The sequence below is a fragment of the Rhopalosiphum maidis genome, chromosome 1, assembly GCF_003676215.2.
Source record: "Rhopalosiphum maidis isolate BTI-1 chromosome 1, ASM367621v3, whole genome shotgun sequence".
NCBI lineage: Eukaryota > Metazoa > Arthropoda > Insecta > Hemiptera > Aphididae > Rhopalosiphum > Rhopalosiphum maidis.
The window spans coordinates 77172046-77194503 of record NC_040877.1 but is presented as its reverse complement, the minus strand read 5'-3'; the positions used below and the strand labels follow the sequence as shown (position 1 = coordinate 77194503).

The window sequence follows — 22458 nt, the reverse complement described above, 5'->3', positions numbered from 1 at the left end:
CGAAATCGGCTCGTTCACAAAATATTACGTAACAACGTATATAATGAGATAATTAAACCAGCTAACTGTGCGGTGCACCCTATACAGCGCTAAGCGTTTCGCTAATCAAATCAACCTGCTTACATATTATTATTTATTATTTACTTATCGAAATTGATGTTGTATGTCACGCACGACTACCGGACACCCCACGGTGTCTCGGACATAATATCTCGCACGTTTCGTGTTGGCTTAAAAATATATATGTATAAATTACACTATAAGAGTATTACGCAGTGGCGTAATTATGGAGAAGGGGGCAATTGTCTCTATAAAATTCTTGCAGCAATGGTATCATTTTGTATTTCCCATGCGACCTGCCCATAAATATTTCAACAGTAGAAATCATCAATTTTTTTAAATAAATAATATATATTAATAAAGTAATTATTTTCCAAAATGAATGCGTATATATATATATTAAAAACATGCATATTTATTTCACGTTTATCTTGTTGTATAATGTGTCGATGTATTGTCAACGTAATTATTACATTATTTGGGTTACAAAAATAACCTAATATTATTATTTTATGAATTATGATTGGAGAATTATCCTCAAATTATTTTTCTTCAAATAAATTATGTTTTTTTTTAATGAACTCATTTCATATATACGTACTCAATATTGTTTAACGATATTGGGTAGATATGAACGACTTGTTTCTCAGCCATAAAACGAGTCTTATTATTTGTGTAAAAATAAATAATTATAGGTTATTGTAAATTGTTTTGCCTCCCACCCCCTTAGTTTTTTTTCCAGTTATACCACTACCAATATGTATAATGTATATATAATGCCTAAATATTTGTATGCAGTATATAATGCCAGTATATAATGGTTTATGGACATATCACATATGGTATATATCTCAATTTTCAATGCATTAGTACCCATAATATATACTGTACATGATTACGTGTATTATGTATGTATAGTTATTTTGAAGACATTATATAGATATTAAATAATAAATATACGTCGACGATATTCGACTCGTGTACACAGTGCAGTACGACGACGTTATTACAGTAAAAAAAAAAAAAAGTTACACGTTAATTAGATATAAGACAGGTAAGACAAGTATGCCAGACCTAGGCGACGAGGTGAAAAACAAATAGCGCGCGATACGCACTTTCTATATAATAATAATGATAACGTGATTGTAATAATATATACCTGTACATATATTATAAATATATAATATTATATATATATATAATATATATATATATATATATATATATATATATATATATATATATAACGCATTTTATGTATACGTATTATATGGCGTGGATAATTGTCGGCTGTTTCGGTACAATAAACGAGCGCGTAACACCATAAGGCCGCGGTGTCGTCTTCCCATCATCACGGACGTTGTGAACTCCTATTGTTTCTCTGAACGCCCCATAATGCGTATATTATAATATGTATATCACATTTTATAGTAGCCGTCTCTGGAAGTGATTCTAATAATAGTACACCTTATAAACGCGGTCGCGAAATAATATAATATTATTATAAGCGTGCGCTTTCACCGAGCGACTGCCGCAGCCGCCGAGGCATATTTGTGGTTTCCGCAAACGGTCTCGCGTGCGTTCTGTAGGTAAATTGTTATAATATTTTACACTGCACTTATTATATCTGCACACTATTAGGTGTATTTTGGTATATAATATTATTATGTGTCTGTAGGTCCGTATTTGCGCGTACACGTATTCGCCTGTTTTATACACTATTATACGTACTGCTATGATTAGCAACGCACTTTCGTGAACGCGAACGTGCGTGTATACATATACCCTATTACGACACCCCTTATATATTAGCCGGCTGACATTTGAAAAGTTTCTATACGCGCACAGCAATAATAATGATTAGAACATAATAAACATAATATAATGTATGTTATGTGCTAGTTGATGGTTCTCGCCTATATTAATATTTAGGTACTATACGTAGTATGGTTGTAGTACCTTAATATTTTATATAATGTATATATAATATGTACTATTATTATTAGATATTGCCAACAGTGTATCCGAATTTGATCTCAGATTATTTTTTTTATTAACTGGTGAACCTATATACTTACCAGCTGTATATTGGCAAAGGTTACACCCCAGAACAACATTTAAAAAGGTCGATATTTTTGCAATTTTTGTATTGTTTTACTTGTGAGTTCAAAGAACGATTTACTAATCAGTAATCACCATCACATTACACCTAAATTACAATCTTTTACCTCAGCGTACATAAATATTATAATTTTAATGAATTATGATTTATTGATTTACAAGAATTAGCAAAGTACTTTAACAGTTTATAAAGGTATTTTATCAAACCATGAAACATTTGATGCAGAGGTAAAAACATTAGGCCTATGTAAATAGTAAAATTGTACCATAAAAAAACCGCCCAAATACCTACTTTTCTACTTTTTGGTATCACTCTCGGTTTTCTTTCCATATACGAAATGGGTAAGTTGGGTAAGTTATTTATTCGTAGATTAAATTTACGATTTCGATTAAAATTAATATTTATCTATTAAAAAAATTTAAGTATGATGTTTTTCCTTTTTTATATCTAAATTCAAGGGTGCATACAAGGGAGGGGGGAGTGCAATGGGGGCAATGGGTATCATATATTTCAACAAATTTTTTTTTTAAATAGGTGATGTCCTTTTTTTAGTTGATAACTAACAGATTCTCCCCCCCTTCGTTTAAAACCACTGTATCCGCCCTTGACTATATTCTTATTTTTCTTAGCTTTATTTTATTCGTTACAGTCAATAGACCATAGTGCAGTAATGAAAATGTATTTTGCCAGTTTTAGGAAGTACTAAATCTAAACTATTATATTATACGACAGTAGGTTGATCAACGATCTTAATGAAGATTACTGAAATTACGACAACGACCTCGCAATAATGTTCTATATTTTATGTTTACTAATGATAAAAACAAATACATATAATAATGAATATGTTTATTGTTTCTTAATATCTTTGTTAAAGGATTAATTGTATAGATACAGTTATTTAAATTTGAAAATTAACTTATATGGCAGAAAAAATAGGACGTTATCTGATATTATTATAATATAATATATACATTATAAATTTATACATGTATGATGTATGATGTAAAATAACATATAGTGTATAATGATATAAATATTAGAGCTTGATAATAATGTTATGCCTGAATAAATTAGTACTTAATAAATGATATAGTTAGGTATAACTATTATAACAATTTAACATTTTTAATTAATATTATAAGTTTTTAAAAAAAGCTTGGTATTACTAATTTTATTAAATAAACATTTTAAGCTAATAAATTTGAAATAATTGTGTGTTATTGTAATGTATTTATAAATTTAAAATATTTAGAATTTTCCTTCTGTATTCTTCTATATTATTTCAACAATAAGTTATTAATTGTAGATATTGTTTATACAGTGGAGTGATTTTATGACTGACACAGACGTGAAACTAATCTCAATAAATGTATATAATTTGGAAACAAGTTCACCTTGAATGATGTAGTTTCAAATCAAGTATTAAATCATTAACTTAATTGTGGACCGTATGGTACCTACCTAATGACTATGAGTTTAGGTTATTCAAATTTACATACATTGAACGTTAGATTATAGTAAAAATACGTTTTTAAAATTTTTACTTATACAGGTAAAACAAAATGCCGTTTTTTGTTTAAAGTATTTTTACAAAAATAAATTTCGCTAAATATATTTCATAAAACTGATCGTATTTTCATAAATGAACAACTAAAGACTTAATATATGATTATCTAAAAAAAATATTTTAAAATAAAACGTGTTAAAGTAAGTCGTTTTGTTATTGATTAGTTATAGTACATTAGTAGTTACTATTATACCTATATTGAATTTATTTTTCGATAACTAGATAGACGGATAGTTATTGTGTTATTGAACTAAATACATATTATATAAATCGTCATGTCCTTGAATGGTCTGAACGTTGTTTTGTTTAAATAATAAAGCAAATATAAACATAGACATTGACTATCGGTGTTATTATAGAGTGAAAAGTAATTATTTTATAGCAAATTATTATTTATTGCAAAAAATATGTATTATATAAAGTATAAGGGATTTGTTTAAGTATTAAAAACCAATTAAAATAGAGCAAAATAGGAAACACAATATTTGTTTGTATAGCAGTGTATAGCTTTTTTTACTCTAAACAGTTTTAGATTACTTTTACATTCAACTACACACTGATACTTGATAGACGATAGTATTGTAATTTTACTTGCGTTTCAATGTAATTACTTGTTTGATTTCGTTCAATTTAATCAATGTTTAATTTTGTTTATTAGGTTACCTACTACTTTCATTTTATAATATATAATATTCAAAATAAAAATTGTTAAACATATATTGTTATTATTTTTAACTAATTTTAAAATGTTTAATAAATTATAAAGTTGAAATAGTTTAAAATACTAGTAAAAATTTAACACAGTAACTAAAAAGAAAATACTATTAAAATGCTAATGAGTAAATTAAATTTTCTTTTTAAAATCACATTTCAGTTCAATCTTGTGATTTTAAAATGAATACGTCCATTTTCAATTAAAATATACAAATAATGTATCCCACGGTGAGAAATGCTAATTATTTAGTAATTAAAATACAATTGTTTTAGAAAACTGTAAAAGTGAACAACACGCGAAAGTAATACTTTATAACCAGATTACTATAGGCATACCAGCTATTACTTAGTATTATAATATGAATTATGTTGTTAATTTTTTATTAACTGAGCAATATGTAAAATTATTGATTTATTTTAATAATGAACATTTTAATTCCCATAAAACACGTTATATATAGGTACCATTTTATATTTAGTTAAATTTTTATTTTCAAGCAAAATCTCAAATATTGGTTGAACATAAAACATCGAGAAATTTTATCATTGATAATGGATATGGTATCTATGCGACTATACGTTATGGTAATTACATTTTTTATAGTAAAATATTCAAATTGGTTAATATATTTTGTTGTTTTGTTTAGGTGGCTTGCAGAGTTATAGGTGAATGGACTACCTAACCATAATAATTTGACTTCCTTCGAAAACATTTTTCACGTGGGTGATTTTAGTGTTGTTGACCTAACCTACTCAAATTCAATTTTAATACAAGCTTATTATACAAATGACAATTTTTTGTCAGTCTATTTATGGTATAGTTGTACACGGGTACAACTTCAATAAATCTAGTTTCAAGTTAAAATTGTTTATATACTAGATGTCCAAATTGTTCTTATATATTATTATAATATATAACAATAATTAGAAACATAAAATCTTATTAACTTGACGTTTTATTAATTTAATCATTTTATATGTATCATTAATATCGCTGTTACAGTGTTACTGTATAATTATAATTAACATTTTGTAATAACTCCTGTAACAGTTCCTAGGCTATAAACTTTTTGTAATAAAAGTAACGATAAATTGTGCAAATCATTTAAAAAAAGAAAAATTGCATAAAATAAATTATATATTAGTTGTAATTTCAAAAATAAGTGGATTGTACCAATCTAAGTCTATACATTGAATCAATATCGATTTTATCGCCAGGTAATCAAGTAAATTAATTTTTGTTTTGTTAATTTGTGTAAAAAATTTAGTAGATTAAGTACATTTTGTTCAATAATATTGACTTAGACTTTTGACTAGAACCATAGGGTATACTTACATAAAAACGTGTAAATAATAGATATAAACCTATATCTAATTTCGGAATCTATCTTATAATAAACAATAAAAGCTAATTAATTGTTAAAGTAATTACTATAGGTACATAAATAATTAATGTTATTTAGTAGGTATACCTATACTTTGGTCTAATATTATATTTATCTTTAGATTTTTAGATTTCTCATTAAATGTAGTAAAATTCGTTAAATAAAGCTTTATTTTTCTATAGGTAAAAGTTAAAAAGGTTATGAATGAATAACAGCTTAAAATGAAATAAATAATATTATGTAGGTACTCAAAAAATAATTACATTCACCGTTCGGTACAACGTACAAATAAGTAAACAGTAAACTCTAAACAGCTAGGTACATTAAAAAGACATATAATTCGTATTATGTAACATTTGGATAATAAGAATGCCTAAGAGAATTCACATCTAATATTAGTGTTTGGAAAAAATGAGTAATAAGAACTGAAGACTGAAGTTCACATACAGATTGAAATGGATAGGGTATTGAAAGAACTTAGTCATCCCAAGAGTTTAAGATATATAAGTCGTGTGTTGACACCAAGTTCAAGTACTTAACTTCTAACTACTTATTTGCAGCTGTTGTTCAAACTTAAAAACATAATATAAAAACATAACTATTAAATATAATAAATATAATCGTATGTATTTAAAAATATTCTTACATAATTTTTTGTTTTTATATTTCATAATTATTTACAGTAATTAAGTTCTATATTCGATTGTACTCAAATGCATATTAGCTTTTAACATTTAGCCTTAGTTCCTTATAAGTACGGAAATATAAGTATATATTTCTACTTAACCAATTAAAGTTTTATTACATTCGACTATGCAAGTGTTCATTTTTGCTGCGACTTCTAATAATTATTAATTTGGCGATAATAAACAGACAATACCAAATATTGTGTTTGTAGTTTTATACTTAAAAGTTAGAATTATCAGTTTATTTTAGATATTTGTTGCATATTTATAATTTTTGTTTTAATGATATGTCAAATTTCATAGTTTAATAAATCATATATAATAATAATAAATATTACCTATATAACATTGTTTTAATATAATATAATCATTAATAATTTTTAGCTACATTTTATGACAGAATAAATTGTATTACTTCCGTGATTTTAAATAACAGTTGTACCTATATTTAAGAATTTAAATATCTTATCTTGTTCAATTTCTAGCATCATGCATAATATAGTATATCATATTATACTTGTTATAATAATCTCTATAATTATTAACTACAGAACGTAATCTGAAGCATTAATTAAAAAAAAAGAAAAGTTTTCTGAGTATGAATGTAGATACCAGATACTCAACTTATGTATTTTCTACTTTTAATATATGCGCAAGTAAAATATCTAGTTCCAAGAAATATTTTTGAGGTATCTATATCATATCTACAAAAAAACCAACTCGATTAACCATTTGTAACGGGATCAAAAGAATAATAGATAATTGATTTAGACGGATAAAAGTAAAATATTCTTTCTTATACTCTATGATTATTATGTATTAATTTAATATTATACGTATTATTAGTGTAATAGTGTGTATAATGATAAAATAAAATAATTTGAAAAAATTAGTCATTTAAGTTGGTTTATATGAATCCAAGGCTTTTTTCAGTCTTCTCATTGGTAAGTTTTTTTATTTTCGTTAACAACTGTAGATTTAACAAATCGTCTTCATAATGCATATTTATATCCAGGAAATTATCTTTATGAAATGGAATGAAATTTTTTTTTAAGCATTGCCAAAAGAAAGTCAGTAGTTAATTTTATCAATAAGTAAACATTAAACGTAATAGGTTTTATAAATTATAAATTTATAACATAATATTTTTTTACAATGTATTTTTTTCATTTATAATTAAATATTTATGTAGATAATGTTTTATAGTTTCTAACTTTATAGAATTAAATATTTCAGATCGTATATTATTGTTGGTAATCGACATAGTTGCATTATTACATTTTATATATAGCATTATTTAGTATAGACATTATGGTCCACTAAAGTCTCATTATTGAAACATATAAATGTCAGGTATTTTATTGTAGTCCTCTACGAAAAATTCAAAAGGACCTTGATAAAACGAGATTGGCGAAAGGAACACGACACAGTTGCACGAAGTAACTATAAGTCTATAACATTACAAACAAATAGAGTTCATGCAAGTAAAATAGAATAAAAAAATATATATAATTCACGTTTTCAGTATCTGAATAAATCATATTACTTGATATTATAGTATTATAGGTACATATATTATAAAATTGATATAAATAATTTCAACGCAAAAACGAATAGTATTAAACAAATAATAATGTTTATGCATTTGTACAATGTTTTATGTTTGTACAATTATCTTTAATATTAATTTATTTAATGTTTGTTTGTGCGACTAGTGATGTAGAACTTTAACGAATTTACTATGGCGAATATCTAATTTGAAAATATTACGTAGGTAACTGTATTACAGCATTACCACCAGTTAAAATAATAACACCAAATTTTTTTGTTACAATTTACAATATTATATTGATCAATTATTTATAAAATTATATTTGATATATTATATGGCTTTATTTTATTATCATATGTAGGTATATCAGCTTATATATTCAATATGTGTAAAGAGTACATTGTGCACTGTAATTACAAGTATACAACTATGGTTAAATTATTACCACTACTATTTGAATTGACTTATAATTATATAAATTTATGATGAACAGTGACATTTTATATTTATATTAAAAACAGTTTTTTTAATTTTTAAATTAATATTTGTATTTTATAAAGGAGTAGAATTTACGAGTATAATATGAATAACATTTAATAAGTAGTTATATAAAAGTTAAATTATTATTTATAGTTTAAGTATAGGTACTTTATTATTATATTATTGATGTTATTTGTTAAAATAAGTTTATATCTTGGAAGTTTTATTCTATCAAATAATAATAATCTACTTATACATTTCTATAACCTGTAAGTATACTATAAACAACTTAACTCAATGTAAATTTATTAGACATTAGCTGTAGATAACCTACCTATAATGAAATTGAGTGAAAATAGCATGTAGGTATAGGTGTATAGCTACCTAATAACTATTATCTAAAAATATATATCATATATCAAAATTTCACTTAACTTTCGTTTCTTAGGGCAACTTTTAATAAATGTATAATGATATGAATAGGTGATTATTACTTGTCAAAGAATTAATTGAATGTTTTGATATTATAGAAAAAAAACTTAACTATATTCACAAATGTAGCATTTATAATTTCTTATTTGATATCCAAACAAGAAAACATAGATAAGTATATTATATCTAGTTGATTTGAAAATAAAAATTATCTTTATTATATTGTCAGAGGTTGTCGCACCGGAAACACTATTTCACTACTACCCTCCCACCACTGGTGAGGCATTGCAATTTGGGTCTCAATCTAGAAAAATATAAATTTTCATTTGTTGTAAATTCGGTACACCTGTTTTTATTGTGGTAGGATCCAGTGTTGAGCATCAGATATATAGATTGGATGTTCCTGGGGAATGGAATTTAGCAGTTGTGGTTTTTTGATTTCTATTTCAGGTGAAAACGTTACAAAATTACCACGATTTAAAATAAAGAATTGTCGTTTAAAAATATAAAATACTATAATATCTATTATCTAAATATAAAAATATATTTGCATACAAAATCTTTGTAAATACACAGCTTAATCTAGAATTTTTTTGTTTTTAATTTAATATTTATCTACTTATTCTTGAAGTTGTTTTAAAAATATATTGAACCAATAAATGATGATAATTATTATTATTTCATTTTACTAGTATAATGAAATAATATCCAGTGTCCACTACGTATTATTATTTACAGTATTTACTATATAGTAATGCGATGAAATAATATGAATTATAAATATAATCATTAGATTGCTTATCTAATCTATCACATCGTTAATTAAACTTTCTTAGTTGCAAAATATGAATTATTTTTTAGTTATTATTTGAAAGAATAAGTTTACAATCAAGTTACTTTCATAAATCAGTTAATAATTATTAATAAAGGTATATTATGTTTATAGTTTATGTTTAATAATTGCTTTCGAGGATTCGAGACATTTTCCGTTTTACATATAAATATTTATTATATAAAAAACAAAATATTTTCTTTAAAACGTATCGTACTACAAAATATTTATTCAACAAATAACAATCTATAGTTTTTGTTTTTTAATTTTTGTACATGTTTTGTTCAAAGATTACAATTTACATAACAATTTAAATTTATATTATTGGTCACTGTTTATTTGTTTAATATTTAAATACTTCCCAAATAAGTGTACAATTTTCAAAACATAGTATGCGTTTCCAAATACGTGTATGAAAAAAAATAACGACAAAATATAATTGCTCTATAATTTATAGAATTTTTTGTAAGAAATGTGTTTATTGTTGAATGATTAAAGTTCAAAGTTCAAACGAATAACGTTAATAAAATTTCGGCTACAGGTCATACATCAATGAGTGGGTATATTTATGCATGAAATAATGATGTATGTATATAAAAAGCTACATTTTTAGCAGTTTTCAAAGCATGCAATTAATTAAAGGTCAAGTTCAAATACAAACCTAAAAGAAGGCGGGTCATGCATGTGTAGGAGTACTATGAAACATTATGGCTTTAGGAAATGATGATTTATAGGTGTGGACCTGGTAAGACGCATATATAATGTGATGCCTTTATTTGTACAATACATTTTTAATAACCATAATAAAATACAATATTAATAAAATACGTAACTCATAGAAGATGTCATTATATACATTTATATTTTATAATAGTACATGATATATTAATACCTTGAGGTTTAATATTTTTAGCTGATTAGTGAATAATTATTTATTTATTTATAGATAGTTTATGTACATTAGTTCAATTTTAAATTATAAAATAATAATGATTTAATTAAATATTTAAATATAATTCATATTCAGTAAAAATTAATTTAGTATTATATTATACTTAATTGTATTAGTTTAAATGACTAAATTTTTTCCATTTTTATAATTTATGTTGAATTTTAATATCGCAAAAATTTAAAAAAGGTTTAATTTTTTCACGGTTCTGTTTAAATTTTTTAAATGAAACAAATAAAATATAAATATAATTAAAAAATATAATTGTACAGAAGGCAGATGTTAATTAAATTATACAATATAAAATATATACTATACGTATTCATTTCACACGTTAATTAAAATTATTGTTGATGAAACAAACAAAAAATAAATAAAAAACGCTAAATCTTTATTAAAAGAATGAATAATCACAAAAAGTAATTTAAAATAAAATAATAATTACTATGTCATTTAATGGGATTTGATTTTTTTGGTAACATGAATTGCGTATTTAAATAAATTATTCCTCCATATTATATATATATATATCATATATATTGAAAAAGTGCTCGCCACAAAATACAAATAAAATAAATATCGATTATTCCCTAGATATCTATAATATAGCTACATAATAAATATACATTTTTTATATAAAATAGAGGTAAGTCAATAATTTTGAACTAACTTTATGGTTAACATACTGTTTTAAAAGATATAAAATAATAAATATTTTTATATTAAATAAACTTGTATCGCATCGCTTCATTTCAAAACTTAGTGATCATCAATAAGCGTTGCTTTAAAATACAAAATAAATTGTCTAAACGCTCGCAATTAGAGTATATTAGAAAATGAACTGTTAAACTGTAATTGAATAATATAGGTATATATTTGTTTGTCGCTCTCGACTCTATTGCAGAGTTGTAGCTATAAAATAATAAGTATAAATTCAAAAACTATATAAATTATTATCCAATATTCATTTTTTTCTCTTGTATGATGGTCGACAATAAAATTCGACTTGGTTGTAAAGCCCCAATAAGTATTTTGATGCTTTACTTTAATAATAATATCAATGTATTACATGATTATTGATTACTGATTAGATAGACAATTTTTATCTAGTGTGGAAAAGTAGTACCATATCTACAGTACTCATCGGATTCTCCAAAAGAATAAAATAAACGTTAGTTTTATTAAGCTGTGTCAATCTACTCAATCTATTGACATCAATCAACGTGATTTAATACACGCTCAAGACATATTTTTAAAACCACCATCACAGTTATGTTTACCCCGTGGAAGAAAGTGCAGATGTTCATTCAGTGAACTTCGCACCGTATAAAACTATCTTTGCGGGGTGCAAGTTATATAGATTATTTTTATTTTTGTCGGTGTTGAAAGATTTGCACTCTTTCTCGACTTCTCTAGAATAATATTATATTATTAAAACGATGAACATAATATAATATTTTGATATATTAACTAAGGCTGAAAGGCTGTGACATAAACTGCATAATAAATATAAATTTATATATTATGTAGTATAATATACCTCCTAGTACCTATACCAATCGTACTTTCGCTCGATCTATAATATTATGCATTTCCCCTTGCGCGTGCCACTGACAGATTTTGGGACGCACATCGAATACTCAACATACAAAATATAGGTAATACGTATAACATATATGTATATGCACTGTAGTGTATAGGTAATATTACGACTATTGGTATATAATATTTGATGTAGCCATATAGATATAAGGAATAACTATATTTGTAATGGGGACAACGCACTGCATGCGTAGATGATTTTGTAATGGTTAATACGTTTATAATAGTCGTACGTGACGATTTTTTTTAGGCTTGAACATTTGGAATTCTAAAACTAGTTAACAGGCGAAAAACTTCGAATAACATTTGTATGACAGTAATTCATTCTTTACTATTATATTATATTATTATAGTTTTTATGTACCTACCTACCTATATAATTATATATATAATATATATATTTCCGCCGTGGACTCTGCAGTATGCGTTTTGATAATGTCAATGGACCGAGAACTCTTCCACTACGAGTTTTAGAGTATATCTACGATTTTTTCTAGTTTTACAATTTTAGACATTAGTTTTGACAAATGCGTTTTGTAGGTATTATACGCGTATATCTATAACATTATTTATACACTATACGTCGATATGTACAATATGCATAGGTGTGAATTATAATATTATAATTGTCATCATCTATGGTACCCACGATATAAATATATGTATATAGGTATTTGGTATAGATACGAGTATTAAATGAATTATTTCCTTAAAATTATTATTGTTTTTCATCATTATTCGTTTTATTCTTACTCGCGTTAAGATATTAGTCAGAATTGAAATGCGAAATAATTTCAAAATGTTTAGATTTTGAGTCTTGATACCTATTTGAATATTACCTTGGAATTAATTATAAATTTACAGTCAGTTTACTCGCATTTTTTGATATAGATAATAAACATAAGTACTCAATTCCAGTGAGTATTACTGTATATTACTTGTATATACGCCTTATTAGTTCTCGAAGTAGTATTACATTTGATTGGACTGCGTTGATTAAGTTATGAATTTGGTAATTATCAAGTTTATAGCTGGTGCATCCCAAACGGCTCTCGTCCACGGTTTGCTTATTCTCAAACGGCTCCCGTCAAAAAAAGTATTATAAACAGGTTAACTTCCAAACTGCTGACCGTAATACCGGTATACTGATTTGAGATCGATAAAATTTTAAAAAATATCGGAAATATTGATAGTATAAAAAATACCAAAAACACTGAAACATTAAACATAATTTCTATAACAAAATTAATTATATATTATACGTACTAAAAAAAAAAAAAATGGGAGCTCATTGCATGGAAACATCATTGTTTATCATTATTGTTTTTTTAGTTTTCGTCGATTAAAATAACATTATTATGGATTATATAAAAATTTTAATTGTAAAAATTTAATTAGTGTACACCAACACATTTTTATCCAAGACTCTTTTGACTTTTTGAGACAATCCAAAATCTTTATGATGTATGAAGTGGGAAGAAATTTGTGTTTGTTACTTTTTTATAGAACGGGAGCCGAATAAGCTACGTCCTTAATAGCGATTTCACTTAAGTTATAAACTTATAAAATAATACTTTTAAATCATTCAATTTAACAAAAGTTAAAAATACATACAAAACGTATTTTATATTATCGATATTACATAATAGTGGTTAAATGTGTTTCTGCAGTCGTCCAGTGATAGAGTATAGATACCAGAAAGGCAGAACATATTTATTAATTTATTGACCAATGATTACCCTTTAAAAAATAAATGCAGAACTTTTATTACCTAATTGTAAAAGTAATTAATAATCTTTCTATTATTGTTATTTAATTTAATTTATTTATTTTTTACTTATTAATAAAAATAACAAATAACTATTTATTTCGTAAGCCTTTCTCGTTATTGATATTTTAACTATAGTCAACGCAGATTTAAATTTAAGCCTCAGCCCTATTGCTTATTTCACCACATGCAATACACAGGTTAATTGTCCACCGAATTCACATCGTACATAGACAATATGAAGACGGCAATTTCACACATTTAAGTAATGTTCTACAGCAATGTGTGTAAATTAGACAATAGAAAATAATCGGGTTGACACGTGTAGGGAACACGACCTTCGTGGTTCGTTGCATTTCTAAAAAAACAAAGGGGTCTGATATGGTACTTTTTATCATTGATATACCTAATATAAAAATAATAAACGTCTGTTGATCTTTATCCGATGAGCCTACTTGCCAACTTGTTGATAGCTATATCGCGTATTCATGTATAATAAATGAAACTATTATACGGTATTTGATGTTTTCCTTGGTGTACAGCCATGACAATAATAATGCGTTTATGATGATGTTTTATTTTCATCTTATTCCACAATTGAAACTAATACGCGAAAAATCGAGGTTAGATGCGTGAGGTTAATGCAGGGAGAGTTTTACTAACCAGTCTCGATCTCGACCTATAATAACGCAGGAGGCGGTGAAACCTATGTAAACGTAAGGAATCACTGCGCCGCCGCGGACGGGCTTCACAATAACGCCGAGTAACTATTATAATTGATAATTAGTGTAGATAGTCGATAGATTAAAATTATATTATTTTTTTTTTAGGTAACTATGTTTGGATAACTGTTTGTAGAACAAACTGTATACAGTGTATTCCCATGTTTAATTTATTATTTTCACGGACTTACAAGAACAATGTTCATAATCCTCCAATACAAGAAAATATGATGAGTTAAAATCAAATGTAGGTACGCAAAATAAACATAATATACAAACTGGAAAAACGAGAAAAAATGTTAATTATAAATCACTTATATATTAACTTAATATATTTTTTTAATGATTGTTCTTTTTCTATAATAACAAATAACTTATAGGTACCTATTGGCTATTATAGCAGTTATACCTATACATTTATATAACAAATAAGGGTTTCTAAAATTGTATTAAAATAAACCAGACACTAGTGATGAAACTACTACAATTGATGTTTTCGATATAGACAAAAAAATACTTAGAGGTGCATAAAAACGAAAACGAAAGAAAAATAATAAAAAAAATATGGCAAATATTGAGTAAACATAAAATATGAGTAATATTAAATTACTTTTGTAAAAATGAGACAAAAATTAAAGACAATAAGTTTTTTATGTTTAAAACTTAAAGACTGATCATTTTACATGTATTGCAGATATTATAGAGTGTATCTTATTATGTCGTAGGTATGCGTATTTTTTTTTAATATTAATTGATCGACTGATCGACAAATAAATTTAAAAAATAAACGAAAAAATACGTATTTCTTTATTTTTAACTGGTAATTTTTAACATTTTTAAACAGTATTAACAAAAAATGTTGACGACTATAAATATCACGTTTTTTGTACAATATTTTCCATTATTATTATTCTCTCTTCTTTCTTTAATAATATTTACATTTTTTATTAATTTCTTTTATAAATGGTCAAACATTTGATTATTTTAGATTCATCAGATCTAAATCCTAGTTAGGTAATCAATATTAACTTTAATTTGTAGACGTGTATATGTAAAGATATATATTAAAAACACTAAATTGATGTTAACAAAAATCTTGTTTTTTATTATATTTGTATAGTAATTTACTAATTTACATATAATTATATTTATATACATATTTTTTTGAAATAAAAATAACTTTTTTATCGTTTAGACTAGAGGTATTATAAGAGGCGCTAAAATTGTGTAAAATCTGGTGAAAATCAACCTATAACAGACAAGAAAATCCCAGCTGTATTGTTAAATAATTTATCTATTTTAAGTTCTATTATAATGTTTATTTATTGAAACCATCAAATATTATTATACATTTGTACTAATAGGTACACGAAAATAGGTTTGTTGAGTTTTTATTTTTTTTTAAATTCGTTTATCATGCTCTCACCGCTGTTGTATTTTCTAATTACATTAAGATAGTGACATCGTTTTAGTTGAATTGAAAACAATATTTCTACTAAGAGAGTTTAATGCAATTTAAAGATTGCTTTCCTATATAAATATATATAAAAAAATATCTTTCCCATAGTTGATTTAATAATCAACTATTAATTGGCAACCGTATCGACTAAAAAAAAAATTGCATCGAGTCAATTATTTTGCTTTATTTTACATAGTTTAAATAATATAGCTTACATATTATTATCATGGTAGCCGGTAGGTAACTAAATAATAATAAAAAAATGTGTTTGGATTTGGCATTAAATTTGTTATATAATTCTACTCAATATTAGAATAATTAAATCGTGATCTGATTGTTTAGCTGTATGTATTTAATTATTTAAGCGAAAAATAAATTATTAGTTCAGTGAAAAAATATAGGAAGTCTTATTTAGCAATAAGTACTGTAAGAAATAATAATGAGTAGTAATTATTGTAGTTAGAAATATTAATATTTAATTTATATCTTAATAAATGTTTTTATTTCCAAAGAAAATGATTTAATTGTATGGTACAATCCATACACACCAAGTTAGTAGTAATAGGTGAAAAATGTATGGAAGCATTTTAAACACCTCTTCTAAGCGTTCTAAGTTTCTAACTAAACATTTTTAGCTTAATTATTTTGTTATTACTATATATTTCAATAGGTCATTTTTAGAATTTTCTTATTGTAAAAATATACTAAATTATCAAATTGTTTTGCTGTAATTCAAATAAAATACTATTATACGACAAATTACAATATTTTTCTTCTTTCCTAACACATATGTAAACAATTACTCCTATTTTTAAAAACATTTTTTTTTTTTATTATTTAAAAAAAACATCATTTTTCATTATTGTAATATATTTGTGACAAAATACTTTGGAGATGAGAGTTCAGGCTACTGGATTAAAGTGACTACCAAACTACCTAATACCTATCATACAATTTAAAGGTAACAATAATTAGATTCCTATTTAGGTACTTATTTTTCTAAAAGGAATTTTTTTTAATTTTAAAGAGTCTTATGACTTGAATATTATTATAACGCTCATATAATAAATTCGTAGAACTAAAACGTGAACTACTGAAAGTAAATATGTGGTTTTATAAGCGCTTGTAAATTGTAAGACAGACATAAATGTATAATAAATGCTGGTGTAGCACCCTAAGAGAACAATCTCTTATGTACTTTTTCAATACGTTATAAATTATTAGCCAATAAGTCGTTATCAAAAAGCAAAATTTACTTTTTTGTATAGTATCTACTTATCATAACATTTAGTTATAGCATATCATCAATTTAAATTATGTACAAGCGAAATGCGTCCATGCAGTCATACACATCTTTGCAATCGTCAGTTACTATATAGTCCATAATATAACTAATCATCTCTATGGATATTCATTAATTTTATATACAAAAGAAAATCATTTACCTTTTTAAAGTGTTTTCCAAATTAAGCACCGGAAAGCGAAGTCATAATTACTAAAATCGTATATTATAGCGAACTAAATATTTTAAGCACAATTATTATTCACTAAAATATCAATGAACGTATTTAGTTACTTATTGAAAAATAAAACAAAATCCACTTTGTTTGAATATTAAATAATTAACAAAAATCGATAAATCTAAGGCACACCAACCGCACGTCTACCTACCGGTGGTTTCGGTCGCGATACTACAGAGGTACGTTTGAGTTAACCGGCTAACGGTAACATCTATAACAACTAACGATTCTTTCACTTTGCTCCCACCTTAAACATTTAGACTTTATTATTGCATGAGGTTTTATGGTTTCTGTTTACAGTTTTTCTATAAAATAAAAATATCAACTCGCCTCATAAGAAGATTTTAGGATATAATCATTGACCTGATTTAGCACAGTGAAGTATAAATAATAAGTTAATCGATTTTTTATTCAAATATGGTTTTGGATTTATACAGTTACTTAATTTTTATTTTTGTATAAATATACAATAGATAATATTATGTTTTTTAAAATATCCTCAACTGTATATGAACAATGTTAATTTTAATAAGTTTATAATCTACCTATATTAAAAATAAAAATGTGAACATTAGTTACAATTATAAATTTGTAAGTACAATACTCAATAATTATAATTAGTTTCGGAGATTTGCTTTGATCTTATATTTACAGTTTAAAAAGAAAATAATATACGCTCCTTTAAATATTCACAAATAAGTGTCATATAATATTATGTATGTATAATATGAATATAATATTATATGCAATATTTTTAAATGATTAAAGATTATGTATTTTTAATTTTCAAAACTATTATTGTTTAATGTAAAAATTAAATTTACACAAATTAATATTTTAAACAGACAATATTAAATGTATAGAATTTAAAATAACTTTATAGTTTATTTTATTTATTATTTGTTTTATTTTAAAATATCTACATGACTATAAGCACAATAATCATATTTTCTGGAAAATCGTTTGACATGAATTTTTATCATGAGGTGAAAGAGTGAACAAGTGAACATTGCCCATCAGCAACAAAAGTTTTAAAAATTTTATTCAATTCAACAAAAATATGTTTACTTATATAATTTTGACATGAAATAAAGATTACTTTTAGAACAAATAATTAAACATTGTTAAATATGTAAAAACTTTATAAGTGTCTTTGTTGAAGCTGAATTTATTTATGTTATTAAGATCATTTTTTTTTATAAATAATAAGATGGTATATCTTTTTAATGGGTCCACAATTTCAACCTTTAAATTATTTTTACTTTTTATTAAATTATATATTTCTAGATTAGGTAATATATAATAGTAAAATAAATGTGCAATATACAGATTATATAGTATACCTGGCTAAATGTAAATAAAGATGGGGTTTCATGAGATAAACCCTCCAAACATTTCAATAGATTCCCATCCTTTTCCTAAATCTCAGAGAGACTCGATAGATCAATGAAATATATAAGTATTATATATAAATATAATAGGTATTTAATCAAATAGTTTGTGTCATATATATATATATATATATACCAACTCCTGACGGTAATAATGCACTCATATACTTGTAAAATATGACTCATCGTATTAGAGTCATATAGGTATATTTAGGAAGGATACTCGATGAATCAGAAACTGTAACATGTAAATAATAAGTATATAGGTACAATGTATAAATAAATGATCATTTTTATTGAAAATCATAGTCATAATGTTATATAATATGTTGTATTCTTTTCTTATAAACATATTTGCAAAGGTAAGATATCACATACACATATTTGTATTCATGCATTTCACGTTATCATGGTTATACGGAAGAGTTTTAGACAAGATTACATTGGCAGGTACAAGAAAATAAATCGATCGGTGTTTATTGACTGTGACTTAACAATGTGCATGATATTTGTTTATACCGGAACCAAACAAAATATGTGATAAATATTTTATCATCACTATGTAAAAAAAATATAGCATTTTTATAGCTTAAACATAGATATATAGTTGATATTTGTTCGTGGATTATGATTTATGGGTTATTTTATTAACAATTAAACGTGAGAAAAAATATCTAGCTGATTATTTACGTTTCTCCATTTTTGACTATATGTACATACGTTTTTTCGTTTTAAATTTTGATCAAAAAAATAAGTTGGTACTTATAATAAAATATTTAAAATCAACAATATCGCATTAAATCACTGATTTAATCAATTTAGATTATTTTCATTTTAAAAGGTAGGTAGTTAAATTAAATTGCTTTTGTTTAAATAATTCCTTGAAAATATTTTGTAATTATTTTAAAGTTATATATATAATATTTTTATTAGTAATTTAGTTTATCATAAAATACATTAAAAGAAAATGTCTACATAGTCAACTAAAATTGAGCTATTGACTTTGATAAGTTTAAATTAAAATCTATAAAATACAATCCCTGCATGTACATATAATTATACTTAGGTCCTGACTCCTGGATCATACTCAACGAATTGTATGCATAGCCACAATTATCAAGCTTTGCTATAATTATTACGAAATGTCGATGAGTAATAATTTACACTATAAAAAATTTATTTTTTTGGCAAAGAGAAATTAAATAATAATAGCGGCGTCTATCACACATGGAAGAATACGATGATCACTGTCACCTAAATATAATGATAAATCTAGAAATGAACAAAAGTTGCTAAGCACAAAACAATAAAACATGCATGCATTATTAGTGCATTATGCATATATACTTCAAAGCCACAACAGTCATCTATATATATAAATTAAATATACAAATATAAAAAGTGATAAAACCCATAATCATATACTTAATATATTTTAAAAAATGTGTGTAAGTATTGTTCTATAGGTAGACTATGGAAAATAAAATAATTTATATTTCATATTTTTAAAAACTTTAATAAACTACAAATTTAACTTTGAAATATTATCTAATGAGTAACCTATGCTGGATATATTATGTATTCATCCTGATTCCTAGTTATACACATATTGTGTATTATGATTTCGTTACCTACACTCTACCGGCTGTATTACACACTTAAAAGTATGATAACGATACGGATTAATCACGCGGTATCTATGTAGTCATGTAGTTTGGTATATAATGGTAGAATATAATACAATAACAATGTAACACACTATAATAAGTGGATACCCAAATAACAAAATAAATAGGCACATCAATGAGACCGCATGTACATAGTGTGCACGTATAATATTATGTAATGGACGAGACGCGACTTACTTAACGTTGTTGTAATTTGCTCATAAACGACATGACGAAATAACTTTTTTTTATTATTACTATAATTGTTGTTAATATTATATTATCATCTGTATGCGGTCTTTTTTTTGAATCTTACGAAAAAAATATTTTTTATCCCAAGTTAATAAAAAATTTGCATTTACTATAATTTATTATACCTTTTAAGTCTAAAAATATTCCCACAAATCGTTAATATAATATAATTAGTAAATCATTATAATTCCATTTCGTGACTTTCGTGTACCTACCTATAAAAAGTATAAAATATTATAATAATATGTGAATTTAAGTAACAATTATCCAAGAAAAAATGTCCGAGGTTAAATTTAACCTACATAAAATAAATCCGGAAAAGCTTTTATATACCTTTTATTTTAAAGACAGTTAAAATTTAAATTGTACAAATTAATTTAAATTTAAAATTTTTAAATATAATTTTTTTCCACAAATTGTTTAGCGCGGATAATTGATGTCGACAAAAAATTTATGAAATGTGCAACGACAGAGTAGCATGGAGAGCTGCAACAAACAAATCGACGGATTTTTAACTAAAAAAAAAAAGATCGATGTACCCTGTATATTGGTTTATTAATTAATTAAATATTTTTACTAGAACTGGTAGTAACATCCAACCAAGACAGTATGCATACTTGTCTTAAGCATTAAGATAACTACTTGAAGATTAAGTCTCTTGATTTGTGATTTACCTAGCTAGCAATAATAATAAATAATATCAATTACGCATTTATACAATTATATATTAAAAGTTATTAACAACTTTTAATAATATCCAAAAAGTCGTTTTCAAGTAATTTGTATGCAGTAAATGTGTATAAAATTGTTCTAGTAATAGTTATAATTTATATTATTAATATTATAATCGAAATAATGTCATACAATTGATTATACTGATATTATTAAGGTTGTGTTTTTTATGTGTTTCCATAATTAAAATAAAATAATACATTACACATATAAAGCACATAACTAATAGCTCAAGCCTTGGATTATATGATTTTCCTATATTGTCTATGAATATGATTTGCTTGTATATATATTTGTATCGTGTAGAATATTAACTTTCAGTACCAAGTATTAAGTATATAGAATCTTCTACTCTTATATATCGTATATATACCTATGTATTCCAATTATTATTTAATTATATGAATGCCAAGAGATGAATATGTGTACAAGATAACAATTTAAAAACGAAACCTATCTCAAAATTTCACTATATTCAATATTTTTAAATAATGTCATCCACCGAATGCCACTTATAAATTCTGATAACGTCAAAAACTTTCTTGGTATAGACGGTATAGTGT

At 24.7% G+C, this 22458-nt stretch overlaps 1 protein-coding gene across 1 annotated transcript in view; it reads right to left on the bottom strand.

The window, feature by feature from the left end:
- LOC113556703 overlaps positions 1 to 18015 on the bottom strand; it is a 28480-nt gene extending 10465 nt beyond the window's left edge. The window contains exon 1 of the mRNA XM_026961810.2: positions 17779 to 18015. The gene's annotated coding sequence lies outside the window, so the exon portion shown is untranslated. The remainder of the gene's footprint in view (positions 1 to 17778) is intronic.
- Between the last annotated feature and the right edge of the window lie 4443 nt (positions 18016 to 22458).